Below are 6970 nucleotides of genomic sequence, written 5' to 3'. Positions count from 1 at the left end.
CACTCCAGTAATCTTGCCTGGAAAATTCCATGGACAGAGGAGTCTGGCGGACTATAGTCCATGGGGTTGCAAAGAGTCAAACCCATTGAGCGACTAACACTTTCACTTTCTTTAACATCATTAACCTAAACATAATTTATCACTTCAAGGTTATCATTTTCAACAACACTCATTATTGGAGCTATTTCTTATCTATATTACATTGAGGCTCTTGATGTCATTTCTGTTAACCTGGTAAACATAAGCAAGCACTTAGGTCTTCACTTAGCCACGAGAAAGTATTTATTGAATACCCCATTATAAAATAGCCTGTTGGTCCTACAAAATTATAAAAACATAAAACAGAAGATGAAAACCTTAGAATTCCCACCCCCTTTGAATTCTTTACCTATTATTCCTCCCCCTAGTGTGTGTAAAGTGATACTTGCCCCCAGTTTCAGTTTTTTTGTTTCCTTTTACCCTTGGACCCCATTCTCATAATCTCTACCTAAATGAAAATATACATAAAATTTTCCCAATTGTCGAATGAAGAATTTTCTAAGCATGACCCAAAGATTTAAGAAAAAACCGCAAAGAAGAAATAAAGCTTTTCTATGGCAACCACAAACTCACAAGCATGCAAACATGTGTCCATATTCAAATTTAAAGACACCTAAAAAATCTGATAGACAAAATATTAGCATGTGTCGATATTCTTCACCCAAAGACCACCAGGAACACACCTAGTTGAACTCACTGTGTTTACTACTTGACACAGCAAGGGAGAATGCACACTGTGGGGAACCACAGGGCACCTTAGAGTGAGGGTATTAGAAAGAATGTGTTATTGTGGGATTTGGGCTTTGGTTGGAGAAAAGAGGGGTTTACTCCAAACTGAGTATTGCCAGGAAGCATGGTCAATTACATAATTGGGTGTCCCAATCAATCACATCCATAAGGAGGGCAGACTAGAGCAAAGATAAAGGAGCATTTGCAACCATCAGTCCTGTTCCCCAGGATAGGGAGATGTTCAGTACTTTCTGAATTGCACAGTGCCCTGTTTCTCTGTGCTTAAATGAAATTATGTATAGTCTTGTCTTTTGTTTCACTTTGTTATGATTTCAGTGTATCCTTATTTGATGTTGCTATTTTATAAAATGATTTATTCCAAAGAGAACAACATGGCCTAGCTGCTGAGCACCAGGCCAGCTTCAAGTAACTCTGAGGTCTAGCTGTGAGTATCACACCTGTTCCCTGGGGTCAGGAGGCTGATTTTCCTTCCTTAAATTCAATATTTTAAAATTCCTACATTAAGACTGGAAAATAAAGACTATTAGAAAACAATTTGGAAAAGAAGAAATGTAAATTTTTTATTTACAATTACTTCATTATTAATAAATGGGAAAAATGGGAATGTGAAAGGGAAAATGGAAAGAAAAATTAAAATCTGTCAGCTTGGCAAAGATGAAAGGAAAATAAAGGCTAGACCCTTAATAGGTCTCCTTGGGAAAGTCAAGGTGTAGGGCAGGGAAAACAGATTAGGATTGGCTGGTATGAACAAGTATCACCAGGCTTTGTGTTATAGTAATGGTCTTTGGTTGTCTGGTACCTGGCCCTGGGATTATTAAGGCAGAGGAATATTGTCTCTTAGGGTACAAAGGCCAGACCAGGGAGCAGGGGGGCGGGTGGGAGTGGGGTGGGCAGGGTTGGGGTCTGGATTGGTTAGTTTGCATATCAGAGGCTTGCCCCTGGCTGGGCTGTAGTCTGGGAAAGCTGTCTCTCCTCAGTGAGAAAGATTTTGTCATTGTTTTTTAAGTATTAATTTTTATCTTTGATTGCACTGGGTCTTCGCTGCAGCGGATGGGCTTTCTCTACTTGCAGAGAGTGGGGGCAGGGCGGGGGTGGCTCCTTTCTAGCTGCAGCGCACAGGCCTCTCACCGCCATGGCTTCTCTTGTTGCAGAGCACAGGCTCTGGGCCCAGGGGCTTCAGTAGTTGCAGCACATGGGATCAGTTGCTCTGAGGTACTTGGAATCTTCCCCAACCAGGGTTGAACCCGTGTCCCTGGGTTGAACCTGAATACAAGGGGATTCTTATTCACTAAACCACCAGAGAATTTCTTCAGCAAAACATTTTTAAACAACTGAGCTATCAGAGCAAATTTCCCCACATTTTGAACCCAGGAGTTTAAGTATGGGAAGTTCTTTGGCAACTAGCATGTGCTCCCATGTCTTGAGAATGCTGAACTACATGCGTCTTGATGGGACCATGTCTTATTACAGAAGCCGAAAACACACTTTGCTTTTTTGTTGCTGGGCACAGGCAGGCATCCTATACTCTGGTGTGCTTATGGCAGATTTTGATTTAGGGGTTAATTACATGAAGAACTAGGGCCTGTTCTAACCACTAATTTCCTGAACCCATTCCTTCCTCAACTCTTCATTCTCATCTCTGTATCCAAGAAAGCTTTACCCATCAGTTGAGTCTGTGAATCCACCAAGATTGCTACTGCCAAACACACCTCTGGCTCCTTGTGTAAGCGTTGTTACTTCTTCCTTTTCTGTTCCCCATCAGATTATATCCACTCTCCAATAGTTTGGACTCATGCATGATGTATTCTGTTTATATCCTGACAATTCAACAATCCTCTCAAGTCCTGCTGACTCCACCTCCTCCCTCTCTCACTGCAGCTCCCACCTCTCTGGAGGTCATGTGGACATGCCTCCAGAATTTGCATGCAGGCAGGCACACGTATCCCTTCCTTTTTGCACTCCAGATGCCCCAGTGATGTTTAATTAATTTCCTTTTAAAAAAAATTATTTTCCCTTTTTCTAACATCAGCCAATTTGTTTTCTGCTGCTCATATGTAAGACTCCTAAATTAACATTAACCTTAGTATCTATTTCTACCACCTCAAAACACAGCTGACATAGACTTCAGAACCAAGTGACTTCCAAAAACTCATATACACCTGAACCTTACATGGCTTTCCCTCTCGCCTTCCCACTGCAAAAATTATCAGAACATGGCCGATAAAGGAATTCTTACACCAGATATCTCAAATCTCATAGTGTATCAAAGATTAAACAGTTATGAACTGCCAAATATTTACTGTTTTCTCAGCTGCTTAGATGATTTGGAAAAGACAGTGATGCTGCGAAGATTGAGGGCAGAAGGAGAAAGGGGTGACAGCGGATGAGATGGTTGGATGGCATCACTGACTCAATGGATATGAGATTGAGCAAACTCCGGGACATGGTGAACACAGGGAGGCATGTCCATGGAGTTCCAAAGAGTCAGACACGACTGAACAACAGAACAACAACAATTGCTTAGAAGGATGGCAAGAGAAATTATGGGACAGAAAATGTGCTTTATAAATCAATGTGGATGTTGTCATCAGTTACTAATTGTAGCAGGAGCCGAGATTCTGTAATACAGTCACTCGTTCTCATACATTTATCTCAGTGGCAGGTGAAGAACCAAATCAAAGGCAACAGAAGAGATAAATTAATTAAGACACATTTTAATAAACACATTAAAGACATTCCAACCATTCCCCTTAGAGAAAGATCAACTATTACAATCCCCATTTTAGAGACAAAGCTGTGAGGACAAGAGACTCATGACTGCCATAAAGCTCCGGTCATCTGAGTGCATTCAGAAACCCAGCAGGACCATCCAACTGAGGCAGAGCTGGGACTGATGAAAAGGAACAAAGGGTAAATGACAAAACCTGAGGCTGTGCCAGGAGGTCTTCTCTCAGGGTCTCAGCGTAAGTCTGGATCTCATGCAGTTAAGCCACAGGAAAGGGACAATTCTCCCAGTGAAGGCAGATGAGAATTCATAAATGAACTCTTGAGTTCTGGCATTGGTAAAGGTTACCTTCCCACCATCATGATCCAGAGCAACTCCAATCTTCTGGGGGCAGTAGGACAGGATCTGGAAGGGCCCAGATTATTATGTTATTATAATATGATACTTTAATATAATAAATATATTAATTATTAATATAATAAATATATTAATCATTAATATTTAAACCATATATTAAAATAGTGGTATTAATTAATAATATAATATCATTAATACAAATATTAATATATTATATATAATTATAAGAGGCAGAGTAAATAAATTTATTTACTTTATTTAGTAAATAAATTTATTAATTTATTTAATTAAATAAATAAATTTAATTATAATAATTAATATAATTTATATATTAATAACTAATATATATTAATATATAACATAATATATAATAAGAGCCCAGAGTTACTCTGCCCTCAATCTTCGCAGCTGAGGACAGCTACAGAGTCCAGAACCCTGCCTTGGGGGTGAAGTTGAGAAATCCCCTTCTTACCACTGACTCTCTTGCCACCCCCACCAGGCAGAAATTTGGCCATATTCCATTTTCCTGAGACCATTCCTCCTCCACCTCCTCATTCTCCTCTCTGTATCAAGGAGAATGATACCCATCAGTGATGCCTGTAAATCCAAGATCTTTACTGTCAAACACGCCTCTGCTTCCAGCCCTGTATCTCCTTGCGTCTTCTTCCTCCTCTGCTTCCCTCCAGATCCTGTCCACTTTCACTTCCCAGTACACTTTGCCCCACGTGAAGCCCTTACTGCCCGGCACCCCAGGCTCCGGATCAAATCTCTGACCACGCTGGCATTTGTTCATCCACAAGCCAGTGAACATCATACTCTTCCCATTTGGAGCCACTGAGAGGTAGCCATTGGCTGTCTGGGAATTCAGGATGATCCTCACTGTGGGGACAAGGAGACAAAGGTGTAGCCTCACAAATGATAGCAAATGAGATTTGTCCCATAGGTTCTGGGGCCTTCATGACAATGGTGGGAGACTCCTCAGGGGGCCAGGACAAAGACTGCTTTTGACCTTGTGTTCAGACTATTAGCAACCATATTTAGAGAGTATAAAGAACACAGAAAATTCAAGGCCTCAGGCAGTGCGATGAGACTGAAGAGGAAAAAAAAGATAAGAACTGGGATCACTACAGCTGGGCAAATCTGGGGAAAGGTTTATGGTTTTGAAATCAGGATAAAGAATTTGGATACATTAGTCACACGAAGACCTCCCTCTTTAAAACAGAAATGCTGACCTGTGAGTAACGGACCTTCACAGGAAAGCTGCTAACTTCAGCCACTATCCCCTGCAAATACTCACTTGTCTTATATTCCAGATTCCTCATCAATTTTCCTAGAGTAAAAGAACAAAAGGACAGTGAGCAATTCTTGGGTTTTTTTTTTTTTTTTTTTTTTTAGCCACACTGCTTGGCTTTCGGGAAGACCAGGGATTGAACCTGGGCTGACGGCAGTGAAAGCATGGAGTCCTACCCACTGGACCACCAGACATTCCCAACAAGAAGCAATTTTAACACCACAGCTTCTAGGTCAAGTTCTCTTACATGGGCTCATATGACTTTAGATGATGACAGGGCACCATGAAAGTTCAAGTGAATTAGAGAAAGCAATTCAGGAGACACCAGAGCTGTGCAGTGTAAATTGGCTCTTGTAAGCATATATACCAACAAGTGCTGAACCCACCTGCTGCTTCATTAAAGAATGCTTTGGGCACACCACCTGTTGTTAAACTAAGTCTGAAACTTCTAGTCCAAACCCACACTGTTTCTCTCCACTCTCACAGATACCTCTTTGAGATACATTCTCCCAGTATTCTTTAAATTGTTAAAAAAAATTTTATTGTGGTAAAAACATGACATTTACCATCTTTACTATTTTTAAATGTATAGTTCATTAATGTTCAGTTCAATTCAGTCACTCAATCGTGTCCCACTCCTTGCAACCCCATGGACTGCAGCACGCCAGGCCTCCCTGTCCATCACCAACTCCCGGAGCTTGCTCAAACTCATGGCCATCGAGTCGGTAATGCTGTCCAGCCATCTCATCCTCTCTCGTTCCCTTCTTCTCCTGCCTTCAGTCTTTCCAGGCATCAGGGTCTTTTCCAATGAGTCAGTCATTAATGTTAAGTATATTTAAATAACTATGCAGTTGATTTCCAGAATTATTCCATTTTTAAAAACTGAAACTGTATACCCATTAAACAGCAGCTCCTCATTTCCCCCTCCTTTCAAACCTGGCAACCGCTAATCCACTTTCTATTCCTATGGATTTGACTGCTTGAGAGAGCTCATATACAGGGAATCATGTATTACTTGTCTCTTTGTGATTGGCTCCTTTCACTTACCCTAATGTCCTCGAGGTTCATCCATGATATAGTACGTGGCACAATTTCCTCCCTTTCTCAGGTTGGATAGTAGTCCAGTGTCTGCATGTGCCGCATTCTGTTTCTCCATTCATACATCGATGGGCGTGTGGGCTGTTCCTGCATCCCATCTGTGGTGAATAATGCTGCTATGAACGGGAGAGTGCAAAGATCTCTTTGAGATTAAAATTCCCTTTTAATTCTTTAGGAAGTGGGAATGCTGCACCATATGGTAATTATATTTTTAATTTTTTGAGGAAATGCCACTCATACTCTCAATGTTTTGAGATTTTCTCCCAATGTTCTTTTTATCTCACTGTTAGATATGAAATATCCTTTTACCATCTTGAGACCTCTGAGTGTGACTCTATTTTAGTCTAGGTTCCATTCTTAGACTATCATGTGGATTGGACTTAGATTCCCTTCCCAGCGTCCCTGCCTGGTGTGAATGACACACAAAGAGCAAGAGACTCTGAGTAGTCACAGCCATGCTCACAACCTAAGGACACATCATAGAGAAAGAAAGAAGGTTTCTAGGTTCAGAACCCCCTCCTTTACGACTGAATTCTCTGAGTCCTTTCTCTGAAGAAAGAAGTATATCTGAAATTTCTTCTGCCCAATTTTTGATTGCAGGACTGATTGGCTTTTCAACCTGGAACTTCTTCCAGGATATCTAGACTGATGACGTCACAGTGAGAACTCCTGAGAGAAAGGTGTGATTTCCCACCATCACCTCCTGCACA

The 6970-nt window shown here is 41.0% G+C and overlaps 1 long non-coding RNA gene across 1 annotated transcript; it reads right to left on the bottom strand.

The window, feature by feature from the left end:
- Window positions 1–4232: 4232 nt before the first annotated feature.
- On the bottom strand, window positions 4233–6547 carry LOC112578028. The gene is made up of 3 exons (XR_006640721.1): window positions 6210–6547; window positions 5169–5201; window positions 4233–4434 (listed from the first exon to the last, which is right to left on the bottom strand). It is a non-coding gene; the product is annotated as an uncharacterized LOC112578028 (long non-coding RNA).
- Window positions 6548–6970: the final 423 nt, after the last annotated feature.

This window comes from Bubalus bubalis, chromosome 2 (assembly GCF_019923935.1).
Source record: "Bubalus bubalis isolate 160015118507 breed Murrah chromosome 2, NDDB_SH_1, whole genome shotgun sequence".
NCBI classification, from domain to species: domain Eukaryota; kingdom Metazoa; phylum Chordata; class Mammalia; order Artiodactyla; family Bovidae; genus Bubalus; species Bubalus bubalis.
The sequence above is the reverse complement of the archived record's forward strand: the minus strand, read 5'-3'. Positions and strand labels throughout refer to the sequence as shown.